This window comes from Panthera onca, chromosome D3 (genome assembly GCF_046562875.1).
Source record: "Panthera onca isolate mPanOnc1 chromosome D3, mPanOnc1 haplotype 2, whole genome shotgun sequence".
NCBI lineage: Eukaryota > Metazoa > Chordata > Mammalia > Carnivora > Felidae > Panthera > Panthera onca.
The window spans coordinates 10,755,220-10,768,135 of record NC_138350.1 but is presented as its reverse complement, the minus strand read 5'-3'; the positions used below and the strand labels follow the sequence as shown (position 1 = coordinate 10,768,135).

Here is a 12,916-nt window from a genome sequence, read left to right as displayed (position 1 = left end):
GGAGGTGGGGGAAGGGAACCAATTAGAAAGGGACACAAGGGGGGGGTGCCTGGGCGGCTCAGTCAGTTAAGCGTCTCCCTTTGGCTCAGGTCGTGATCTCATGGTTCGTGAGTTCGAGCCCCACAGCGGGCTCTCTACTGTATACACAGAGCCCACTTCAGATCCTCTGTCGCCCCCCTCTCTCTGCCCCTCCCCTGCTTGTGTGCACGCTCTCTCTCTCTCCCCCCTCAAAAATAAATAAATAAAAACTTTAAAGAAAGGGACACAAGGAAACACTTCTGGGTGATGAAAGTGTTCTGTCTCTTGGTTGTGGCAATGGATACGTATCAAATTCATCAAACTTTATCCTAAGAAGGGTAAATTTTCTTGTATATGAATTATATTCCAATAAGTTTCCCTCTAAAAGAAATAACAGTAAGCCATCGTTCTTGGCTAAGGGGCAGTTGGTTTTTCAATTAACAATATCCAGGGAGGGGAATGTGGCTGATGGCCGCTGAGGAGGGCACCTGTTGGGATGAGCACTGGGTGTCGTATGGAAACCAATTTGGCAATAAATTACATTTAAATACTGAGAACAAACTGAGGGTTGAGGGGGGGTGGGAGGGAGGGCAGGGTGGGTGATGGGTATTGAGGAGGGCACCTTTTGGGATGAGCACTGGGTGTTGTATGGAAACCAATTTGACAGTAAATTTCATATATTAAAAAATAAAAAAAAAATAAAATTAAAAAAAATAATAATAAATAAAAAAATAAATTACATTTAAAAAATAATAATAATAATAATAATATCCAATATTGGTGAAAGTGCAGGGAGACCATTACTGCTGGGTGTGTTAAAATGCGGAATATCTTTCTGGAAAGCAAATCGGCACTTCTCTATCAAAATCTGAACTCTACATCTTTTTTTTTTAATGTTTATTTTTGAGAGAGAGAGAGAGAGAGACAGAGTGCAAGCTGGGGAGGGACAGAGAGAGAGGAAGACAGAATCGGAAGCAGGCTCCAGGCTCTGAGCTGTCAGCACAGAGCCCGACGCGGGGCTCGAACCCACAAACTGTGAGATCGTGACCTGAGCCACCCAAGTGCCCCTCTTCGTCTTGTGTGACCCAGCATCTCCACCTCTAGGACTCCATCCTGCAAAACTGCTTGCATATTTACAAGTATGCCCCCCACCATGTTGCTTACCATGGCCAACGATAAGCCACCATCCATGGGGAAAAAAAATCCATCACAAAATCAAGGAGCTCAAAGACAGACACCAGGCTGCTGGTGTCACTGTTTTCAGGGAGGTCCTGAGGGGTGGGAACTAAAAAGGAGAGCTCTGGACATTTTACTCAATATTCTTCTGTATCCTATAAATCTTTCACATGAAGAACGAATGCATACGTTGCGTCATTTTTTCAACCCCGAGCCCAGAACTCCCGTTTCAGTAAAGAATAAAATGCTTCTTGTTCCACCACCCTCTTGAAGCATAGCCCCCTCCCTGCTCTCTCGTCTTGGACATTTGCACTTCCTGTCCCAAGAAAATTCATTCGTTGAGACGGGTAGCATCCATTGACTGATGTTAGCAAACGTGAAACAAGTAAGTTGTCGGTTGTTTTGTTTTTAAGAAAAATACTAGGTTCTATTAGTACACGATGTTACCGAAATAAAGGCAGCAATACGGAGGGTCCTAAAGTCAAACAAACTGGCTGGCCTCACTCAGGCGCAGACCCAATGATCAAGAGCCTCTTTGGCTTAGCGAAGGCTTCCTCCAAATTGGCCTGACGGCGGGAACAAAATTTAGGGTGCGAAGGGGAGGGAGAAAGCACGGAGCGTTCACGTCGTGGCGGAGGGATTAGAAACACTTAGGGAAAGGGCATGGACTGATGTTACATCCTGGTTCCCCTGACCTCACGGGGTAAATAAAAAACACATCAACTTCAACTACAGTGAAAAACACCAAGTTCCCGTGAAACGCCACTAGGATCCGGGACTTTGACTTTGCAAATACCTGGTGCGCTTGCGACCCTTGGCCTCCGCGGCCACCCCAGGAGCATGTGCAGCCGGGGGCTGACCAAGTCCCCCTGGGCTCCCTCCACGTCCCCATTCCCAGAGCTGGGCAGTTGGACATTCCCATCACTGGTGAACTCCTCAACCTTGGCGAAACCAAAGATCTGCCTGAGCTCCCTGAGTCCTCGGCACAAGTTCTTGACTGACGATCCTTCCCTGGGTCCCTTTCTCCTCCCCCATGAGAGAATCACATCTCGCCTTGGGGAGGTCCCTTGAATTTTGCCAGGTGAAGGTTCTAGAACTGAGGATCTCATGGTATTGTTCCCCAGGATCGGAGCGAGAGGAGGAAAACTGAATGATGGGGGAAATACTACTCACTATGAAAGTCCCTTACAAAGAACCATCGGGCATCTTAGTGTCTGTGCCAAACCCTGTGATTATTTTCTCACTGTATTTGGGGCTGGGTGGGGGGAGGGTTCCATCAAATCAGGAGCCAGCAAAAATTTCCCCACAAAGGGTCAGAGAGTAAATGTTTCAGGTTTTGTGGGCCCTATGGTCTCTGTCACAGCTCCTCAGCTCAATCGTTATAATGCAAAAGCGGCCATAAATAATACACAAATGAATGGACGTGACCGCGTTCCAATAAAACTTTATTAGCGATGCTAACATTTGAGTTTCATATGCATTTCACGCGGGCCAAAATGCTAATCTCCCTTTGCTTTCGTTTTGTTTTTTACTGTCAACCACTGAAAAGGGCAAAAACCATTCTTCGTTCTAGAACCTTGGCAGGTAGACAGATGTATATCGATAGGGAGAAAATTGGTGGTGTCGGGCGGGGGGGAGAGGGGGCGGTTAAGCAAAAGAAATGGCTGTTGTCCATTTGGGATATTACAGTGAAAGCCCCCTGAGGGCTGTGCGCCTGATGCCTGGCACTTAGTACGGGCTAGTAAGTTTCTGTCTCCTAAGTGAACAACTAAAGGTCGAAGGAAAGGGAACTTGATTCCCATCCCAAAAACATTAGCAACACTTCTTTCTCCAAGCTATGAGTGTTCTAGAAGAAAGGTAGAGGACAGGTGTCAAAAACTGGGAGGCTTAAGCAGGATTAAGAAAAAGAAGGAGCCTTGCTGGTAGTCTGTCGGATAGAGGTTCATTGCAACATCGGAGCTCAAATGCAGTGTCAGACCAAGATGAAAGTCTGGAAAAATTATCACAGAAGGAAGGACATGTTTAGATTTGTCTTACCAAAAGAAGTCCAAGTGGAGGGGAGAGAAAGGGAAAGAAATCAAAGGAAATAAGGTCCCAAATTATATTGGTTGGGTATTGAAGCCCAACTACAAGCGGCTTAAATCCTTCAGATTTCACCTTTTCTCGCATAAAGAATCCCTGAAGGGGGTGATCAGGAACGATATGGCAATTCCAGCAAGCTCTCAGGGAGGCAGAGGTAAGCTCCTTCTATCTTTCTCCACCATAACTGAGTGACCTCATGGTTTAAGGTAGCTGCCGGAGGTCCAGCCATCACATCAGTATTCCACACTGCGGTACAGAAATTAGTCAGGAGAGGACAAAAAAGGTGCATTCGCAGCTGAGTCCCTTGTGTGAATCCGTTTTCCCAAGGCACCATGCACATTTCCACTTACCTACCAACGGTCAAAACTTAGTCATACAAACATAATGAGCGACAAGGCAAGTTCAGAAACAGAGCTTTTTAACTGGTGTGTGGCCATTACCATGAGATTGGGGTCTATTTCTATGGAAATAGGAGAGAAAGGATTTTGTTGTTGTTTTTTTTTTAATTTTTTTTTTAACGTTTATTTATTTTTGAGACAGAGAGAGACAGAGCATGAACGGGGGAGGGTCAGAGAGAGAGGGAGACACAGAATCTGAAACAGGCTCCAGGCTCTGAGCTGTCAGCACAGAGCCCGACGCAGGGCTGGAACTCACATACCACGAGATCGTGACCTGAGCCGAAGTCGGACGCTTAACCGACTGAGCCACCCAGGCGCCCCTAAGAGAAAGGATTTTGTAAAGGCAACTAGCCACATCTTCCTTAGCAATTCAGGGTAGTTTTGGTAATTCATTGATAAATCATGTCTAATAAAGCGTTCTAAAATACACAGGGCCACTGGAGCACAGACACTGGGAGACCTAACCCAGAGGTTGACAAACTTCGCCTTCAAAGGGCCAGATAATACATTTTTGAAGCTTTGCATGGTCTCTGTCTCGGCTAGTCAACTCTGGCTACTGTATCACAAAAACAGCTACAGGGAACATATATTCGAAGGGCAGAGTTGTGTTTTAATAAACCTTTACTTGCAAAAGCAGATGGTGGACAGGATTCGGCACACGGGTCATGGTTTGCTGCCCCCGGATGTAAGCACGCGTGAGAGGTGAGTTAGATGCCACCGGAGGGATGCTTTTATTAACAGGACGCATGAAGGACGATCAGAAGTTCATTCCGGAGAAAGGAGCGGGCTGGCATAGTGTGCCAGACAAGGGGTACATCATTGCAAAGATGGGGTTACGAGACAGAGTCAAGCGTGTTCAGAGAATTTGAAGGAATCCAGATAGGATGGAGTGAAACCAGCACGGAGACTGGCAGGAGGCGGAAGTCAGGGGCTCCTTAGGGGTCTGTACTTTGTCATCGGGGCAACCTAGAGTGACCAGGCGTTTTTAATAAGGAAGGGACATGATTACAGGTGCATATTTTAAGTTCACCCTGACTGTTGGGCAGGGTGATAGTATCGGATAGGTCAAGAGTAGAGGTCAGGGGCACCTGGGTGGCTCAACGGGTTGAGCGTCCGACCTCGGCCCCGGTCACGATCTCGCGGTCCGTGAGTTCGAGCCCCACGTCAGGCTCTGTGCCGACAGCTCAGAGCCTGGAGCCTGCTTCGGATTCTGTGTCTCCCCCTCTCTCTCTGCCCCTCCCCTGCTCACACTTTCTCTCTCTCGAAAATAAATGAATATTAAAAAGAGAGAGAGAGAGAGAGAGAGAGAGAAAGAGTAGAGGTGAGACATTCATCAGATTCTTTCCTAGAATCCCTCAAAGAATTCAAAAAACAGTTTACTTACATTTATTGGTTTATCCCAAAGGACACACCCCGGGAACAGCTAAGTAGAAGAGACACCTTAGGGGAAGGTTTGGGGTGGGGATGGGGGTCCGTGGAGCTTCCACGCTGTTTCTGTTTCTTCCACCCTCCCCAGCATCCTGATGTGTTCCCCAATCCAGAAGCTTTCAGAACCCTATTGTTGAGGGATTTTTATGGAGGATTCATCACAAAGGCAGCATGGATTAACCCGCCGGCCATGAGCGATTAACTCAATCTCTAGCCCCTCTTCCCTCCCCAGAGGTCGGAGGGGGGCTGAACTTCCCGACCCTAAAATCATACCTCGGTCTTTCTGGTGACCATCCCCCATTCTAGAAGCTTCCCCAGCCACCCGCCATCTCACCAGAAAGACAATCACCATACGGGAAACTCCAAGGGTTTTAGGAGCTGTGTGCCAAGCACCAGGGACAAAGACCAAATATTTATTTTTTTGGGATACCAGAGTTGGCAAAACACAGACAACCGAGGACATCTCATTAACTTTTGTCGGGAGGGCAAATCGGTACAACCACCTTGGAAACTGGAAGTTTCTACTAAAGCTGCCTGTACTCCTACCCCGGGAGCCAACACTTGCAAGACGCACGTGGTCACCAAAAGACAATCCATCATCCATAGGCGCCCTGTATGCAGTCGCCAAAAATGGGAAATAATCCAAAACGCCCAGCCATGGGGAGACGGATAAATAGCGTTGTCCTGCAACCATGTCGTCAAAGACAGCCCGGAGCAGGACAGGTCCACAGCCGCGGGCTGTAACATAGCCGGATTTCACAAACGCAGGCCGAAGGAAGGAAGCCAGACACGAGAGAGCGCAATCCGTTCTGCCATGAGGCAGATGCGCTCCTATCTCGAGATCACTGCCCTGTGCAAAGTTGCTCCATGAGACCCCCAGGGCTTCGGGAGACAACGGGGTCGGGGGACGACACGCGAACATTCTGTCGGTGACACGTTAAAAAAAAAAAAAGGCAAAACTAATGAAAAGGGTAGCGTGGTCGTACGCGCACTGAGCAGGGACCCACAGGAATATTGCAATACAGGGGGCACTCGAGAAGAGTCTCGCGCTTTGCCCATGGAAGCAGCGGGAGAAGGGCTGCAGCCGTGAGGTCTGGCGCAGGGGCGGAGGAGGGGGGTGTCTGAGATGAGAAAGTCGGAACGCCAGGTGCGGACGGGTAGGGGGCAGATGCTGGAGACCCACCATACGGTTCAACCGGCTGCTGTCGTCTACAGCAAAACCACGGGCAAGCCGATGCAAAATTTGCCTTACGACGTCCCCGTCATTCCCGGATGGATCAGTCACGGAACACACTCGCATCTTCAGACTCCGCGCTGTGGCCAAACGGCCTCTACACCCTGGAGGATTCCATGGTATAGAAGTTTCAGAACCACATGGAGCCCTGTCTGGGTGTAAGAAGTCAGGAGGGCGGTTGCCCTTGGGTGGGGAAAGGTGATGGCCGACAGGGGCAACCAGGGTGCCCCCAGGGGGCTGGGAATGTCGCGTTTCTGGGGGCACGGCTCACAGGCTGGTTTTCTTTGGTGGAAACGTGGAAATTACCATCAGGGCGTTTTGCTCTGCGTGCGTCAAACTGCAAGCAGACGTTTACTGGGAATGAATGAACGCAATGATAAAAACAGCATCTAAAAGAAAACAGAGCAGCAGCAAAGAAAATCGTCAGGAAGTCGCTTTTGCCTTCTAGATGCAAAGAGAAGGCTGGCCTCGACCGGGTGTCAGCAGAACGGACAGAAGAACTACCTAGAATCTCGAGTGCCGTGGCTGCATGGACAGGAGGGAAAAAGGGAAGGGAGAGAGTCCAGGGTAACTTCCCAGCTCCTCTCTGGGGCGTGGGATTGGACAGACGGCAAGAAGGGAGGCTCCCATTTCAGAAGAACTCCTCTGTCCAGTTTCCCCGCAACTCTGGACAGAATCGGCCAACTGGGGACCGAGTTCGTTACCTTGCTAGCAAACATCCAGATCCTTCTTTCACTGGGTCGGTGGGGTCTGTCTCCCTTCTTGAAACAGAAGGATGAAAGGATGATGAGCCAATGTGTTCTTACCGTCGGACCTTCATGATTTCACTGAGCAAGGGTGACAGTAAGAGCACCCGGGCTTTACTGGGACCTCGGGGTGGGGCCTCCAGAACAGAAGGAAATGTTCCTAACTATGCCGAAATTCCAGGCAAAACGACATCCATCTGTATTTCCTTCTCCGCCTTCAAAAGGCCATCGGCCACCCCTTACCCACCCCCACAGAGGAAGTAAGTTGGCCGGTAATGTTTTTAAGTCGGAGGCTTACTGGGGGGCGGGGCGCCTGGGTGGCTCAGTCGGTTGAGCGTCCGACTTCGGCTCAGGTCATGATCTCCCAGTCCGTGGGTTCAAGCCCCGCGTCGGGCTCTGTGCCGACAGCTCAGAGCCTGGAACCTGCTTCGGATTCTGCGTCTCCCTCTCTCTCTGCCCCTCCCCTGCTTGTACTCTGTCTCTCTGTCAAAAATAAACATTAAAAAAAAAAACAACTTCTTTTTAAGTCCGAGTCTTAACAGAGGAAGCCAGGAAACACAAACTCAGTCCATTTCATGGTTTGTGATGGCTTCCTGCTCCATGGTTTTGAGTTTAGAAAGAGCTCTTCTTTTTTCAATTAATTTTTAATACCATCTGCTGTCTTCCCCCCCCCCCCCCCATGGAGAAAACCTGTGAAGATCTCAGGTCAGCCTCTCACAGTTGTCCTCTTTATGGGAAGAATCAACGAATTTGTAGTTAACGTGCCATGGGCATCCAAATTCACTCTCATCTGGGGCACTTTGAATCTGAGTAACCAAATCGCAAACCCCTCGAGGCCCCGGGCTTATCTTCTTTATCTCTTGTAAAGGGCTGAACAGACTGTAGGTATTCAACAAGTAATAAATAACGCTGTATTATATATCAATAGCATGTGCAGTCTGGTCGGGAAAAGCCGATTCTGATAAAATCACGGCCCGAGCATCACCCGAGCCTTGGATTTCATCCAAATGTGACCTCGTGGGAAGATTTTTTTGAAAGCCAAGAGGAGGCATGTGTGTGTTTCCTCCATCCATATTGGTGCCATCCATTCAGGGTAAGAAAATATAAGAGTTTCCAGTCACAGCAGAAGGATCTTTTGTCTTCCTACAGATTGCCCCCGACTCCCCAGGTTTGACAATTAATGGACCTTCAGTTAATATCTATTGAGTGAGGGGGCGCCTGGGTGGCCCAGTCGGTTAAGCGTCCAACTTCGGCTCAGGTCACGATCTCACGGTTCGTGGGTTCGAGGCCCGCGTCGGGCTCTGTGCTGACAGCTCGGAGCCTGGAGCCCGCTTCGGATTCTGTGTCCCCTTCTCTCTCTCTCTCTCTCTCTCTCTCTCTCTCTCTCAAAAATAAATAAGCTTAAAAAAAATCTATTGAGTAAGAACAATTACCAGAGTTAACGAAGCGCTCACTCTGTGTTAAGCCCTATGACAATTCTTTTTTTTTTTTTTTTTTTTTTTTTTGACAATTCTTTATTTACCTGGGATATCTCATTCGACTATCCTATCCGGTAAGTTCTACTACTCGTCCTACTTTACAGATGGGAAAACAGAGGCTCAGAGAAGTGTAGTTTAATCACTTGCTCAAAATCACGCAGCTGGGGAGTGGGAGAGCGGGATTTAACTCTGGCTCAGAAGTTAAATCTCCACTGTACAACTACCTAGAAATCAAACGCCTCATCAATTGACTATGCTGACCTTTGTGCCTGAATTTAGGCCAAAAAAAAAAAAAAAAAGGAAGAAGTTCGATTCAGACTCAAGGCAGACATAAATAAATAAAAACCTTACCAACTGATTCTTGAGTGGTCAAGCCTCAGAGAACCTGGTGGACGCTGCGTATATATCTCTGTTGATTTGCCCTGAACATAACCAGTTCCTTAATGTCCCAGAAACTCGGAATTGAACAGAAAATTTCAGAGACCATTCAGTCCAGCTTCTTACCCAATAGAAAACTCCCTTCCAGGAAATCACGCAGCCTCTGCTTACATGCCTCCGGGGACGGGAGGCTCACTACTGCAAGTACCTGGAGCGGTTCGAAGGGGCGGGTTGCCCTTCCTTCACCTTTTGGAACTAAGAAGAAAAAAACAGGAGGCCTCGTCCCTGGTGCTTCACAAGAAATACAGATGTGTCTGCGCAAGTCAACACTGTGATGTCTGCCCTAAAGAGATGAAATGATACCGGAACTCACGGAGGTTCCCTGCCAAGCCAGTCTCCGAGGGCTACTCCCAGCCCCATAATGCCCCGAATCTACCAGAGCAGAGGATTGCCGCGTGCCGTGGGGTGTTCTGGGAGGCAGAACCTCCAGCGTGCTAAGAAAATACCCCGGCGGCTCCATAAATACTAGCCGCCTGCTGTTGAAACACACAATTGCTTTTCGGCTTTGGTGAAGGAATTCTGTGGTCGGAACCAGCCCCAAGAGAGCTCGGGGCTCCGTTCCGCCAGGACTTCGTTCCAGGCCTTCCAGCCTTCTACCCACCTCAAGCCCAATGCCCGGATCACTGCACCCCAAGAGCACACGACCACGAGGGGCTGAGCCAACGCTCCAACACAACACAAGCGTGTGGTGGCCACGCCCGTGCCTTCCCAGGGCGGCGCCCCGACGGAATCCAGGACAGAAAATGAGAGGTCTGTGCCTGCACGCATGCAACCATCACCCCTGCAGCGAGAGGCACAGAGCGGGTCCCACCCAGCATCTTCTCCCCAGCCGTTTGGAGCCGAGTAATTTTTTCCAAGACCCCGATCCTGAAGGGTCTATCCTTCCTGCAGGCAAATAACTAAGGCGACTCCCCAAAGGAGCATTCCGTACCGGGCCCCCCCCCTTGCACCTTGAAAAGATGTGCCTTTTGCAAAAGGGTGGCCCTGACCCGGGCACCTGCCCAGGTCTCTCGAATGCTAGCTCAGGGACTGAGCCGACAGCCCTGATCCTTGGCGAGTTCTGTGAACGCCCGGCAGAGCCACTCACGAGCCCCGAAAAAATGTGCTTGTTACTTATCTATAACACACCTCTCCTCACTCGCATGTGAGATTCCTGCTTCCAGAGGCCGCGTCGCTGTCACTGTCATTTCCCCACGCCCGGGACAGCGCCTGGCTCTCGGGTGCCAGATAGATACTTGAATGAAGGGACGAAGGCACAAGCCAGCCTCACTTTAGTGATCCGCACAACTAAGATTCCGGTCTCCACTAGGTGCTTGCTATAAAGATTAAATAGAGAAGCCTGTGTGTGCTAAAGCATTTAGTATGGGGCCTGGTGTATCATTTGGCAAATGATGCAGTTGGCAAATAGGTGCTGTTTACAATGGGGGCGCCTGGGTGGCTCAGTCGGTTGAGCGTCCGACTTCGGCTCGGGTCATGATCTCGCGGTTCGTGAGTTCGAGCCCCGCCTCGGGCCCTGGGCTGACAGCTCGGAGCCTGGAACCTGTCTCAGATTCTGTCTCCCTCTCTCTGTGCCCCTCCCCTGCTTGCACCCACTCTCTGTCTCTCTCAAAATAAATAAACTTAAAACCGACCAAAAAAAAAAATTGTAAAGAGAGTAGATCTCCAATGCTACCACCGCACATCCGAAAGGTCGTTAGATGAGGGGATGAAGTGCTAACTGCCTTCTTGTGGGCATCGTTTGGCCACACATACATGCACCGAATCATCACACGGTACACCTTCCGTGTGTACACGTGCTACGTCAACAAGATCTCAGTAAAGCTTGAAAAACAACGATAAGATACAGTGCAAGGAAACCAGCGACACCCAGCGCACAGACCCACACGCACGGACAGACGATCGGACAGACACAGACAGAGAGACACAGACGCACGGACGCGCACGCACAGAGACACGCGGGCCGCGGTGGATTCCATGGCAACAGTGGCCGTGTTCCCTTCCACGCGGCCCAAAGCCTCCCCTCAGGACCCCAGCGCCTCCCCCATTGCCCCCCCACCCCCCCAATCCCTATGTGCCGAGAAGAGCCAGCCGTGCAGCGCGATTGGCCGAGCCCCCTTCAGTGGTTTTACTTTTCCGAGTGTGGTTTTGAGGCAACATGGGAAGTAATAAGAGGAAATAATTCTGTTCATTGTTGAACAACCAGAGGATACCGTGGCAATGTGTATAACAGATGTGTGTGCAGGGAGAGGGTGTCTATACGTGCTTGTGTGCTCGGGGCTGTCTCCAAAGATGGGGAATTCGAATCGGCGTTTGTATTTTTTTTTTTTTTTTAAAGGCAAGGAAGCAGAGGAGAGCTTGAACCCACACCAGGGGCGTAAGAAGTGGGAAGGCCCCGAAATACACGGTTGCCTTACCCGCAGACTGGTTTCTCCCGAGAAGAATCCCGGGATGCGTGCTGATGTTAATTCCTCGAATGTATATAATATCACGGAGTTGGGTTTTTTTCTCTCCCTGGCCCCAAAAGCAGGTTAGATAACTTTGGACAAAGCGAAAATCCCTTCATGGAGGCGCGATGCAGAGGCAACTGGGGTTCGGGCCACCTTTGGTTCGTGAATGTGATCTGAGAACCGTCCTGGCTTCCTATAAAATCCCACGCGCGGGTCCCCTTAATGAGAACGCCCGCCCCCACCCCTGCCCTGTGCGTTTTTCCAGCTCTTAGATCTTAAGTCAAGGATGCTTTGCTTTATGTCTGGGGTTTCAGCTGAGGCCTCTCTGAAGAAGTCTCTTCCAGGAGCCAAGGTCACGTCCTGTCTTCCTTAAGAAGCCAACAGCTTCCTCTGGTCCCCAGGCATAAGCTTAACCCAAGATCACAACTGGCCACATGTGAGCTGAATCCAGCCCCAAGATCTGTTTTGCTTGGCTCGCAGAGTGTTGGCTCAAATGATGTATTTTTTTAAAAATTTTGAAACCATTTGCCAACCTTTAAAAATCAGAAGCTTTCACATAAAAATTCTAATTGTTCAGCTTTTCTTGCAAACCCGAAAGTTCTGGAAACGCTGCCTACATTCCTAAACGGTCATAATCTGCTAGAGCTGAGTGGCAGGTGGTCCCTTGAGGGGAGACACTGTGATTTTGCCACAGTCCCCGCCTATTGTCTGTTGTCTCCCTAGACTGTGCTCAGCGTCACTGGCTCTTCAGCAGTGAGACCTCACTGTTATTTTACTCGTAGAAGAATTAAAGGGACAGTAAAATAGGCCTTGTACCCACGGCTGTTTCTAAAAATAGAGAAACAAGGGCGCCTGGGTGCCTCAGCCAGTTGAGCCTCCAACTTTGGCTCAGGCCATGATCTCGCAGTTCGTGGGTTCGAGCCCCGCGTCGGGCTCCGTGCTGACGGCTCAGAGCCTGGAGCCTGCTTCGGATTCTGTCTCTCCCTCTTTCTCTCCGCCCCTCCCTTCCTCTCACTCTATCTCTCTCTTAAAAATAAACATTAAAAAAAATTAAAAGAGGAGAAACAAAGGATCGTCATGGTGTAATCTTGAAATAAAAGCTAATACTTGGGATAGTCTAAGAGCATGGCATGAATTAATGAATTACATCCTGACAACAACTCATGACAGTTGGTAATGTGATTGTAATTCTGATTAATTTTGCTGTCGTTAGTCCCGTGTTAGAGAAAGGGAAAGTGAGACACAGAGAAATTAAGGTCAACACAGAAGTCCCATCTTGTTCAGGGAACTCGGGATACATTTCTCCATGGAAACGAAACCTGTCCTATGTACCACCTTAAACACCGTCTATGTGTCCCTGCAGATCCCCCCCTCTCTCCTCCCCACCCTACTCTCTGCCTCTGAGGCTGATCCTTATGGTCTGTCAGGTGCCTTCTTTGGGTTCCTGTTGAACTTGGCCAACAGGGCACAA

General features: G+C 49.5%; 1 long non-coding RNA gene across 2 annotated transcripts in view; it reads right to left on the bottom strand.

Moving 5' to 3' along the window:
- Positions 1–12,916, bottom strand: part of LOC132665400 (uncharacterized) — a 308,217-nt gene that overhangs the window by 292,795 nt on the left and 2,506 nt on the right. For both annotated transcript variants that reach the window (XR_013551467.1, XR_009604123.2), the window contains exon 2: positions 10,127–10,314. This is a non-coding gene — a long non-coding RNA (uncharacterized LOC132665400). The remainder of the gene's footprint in view (positions 1–10,126; positions 10,315–12,916) is intronic.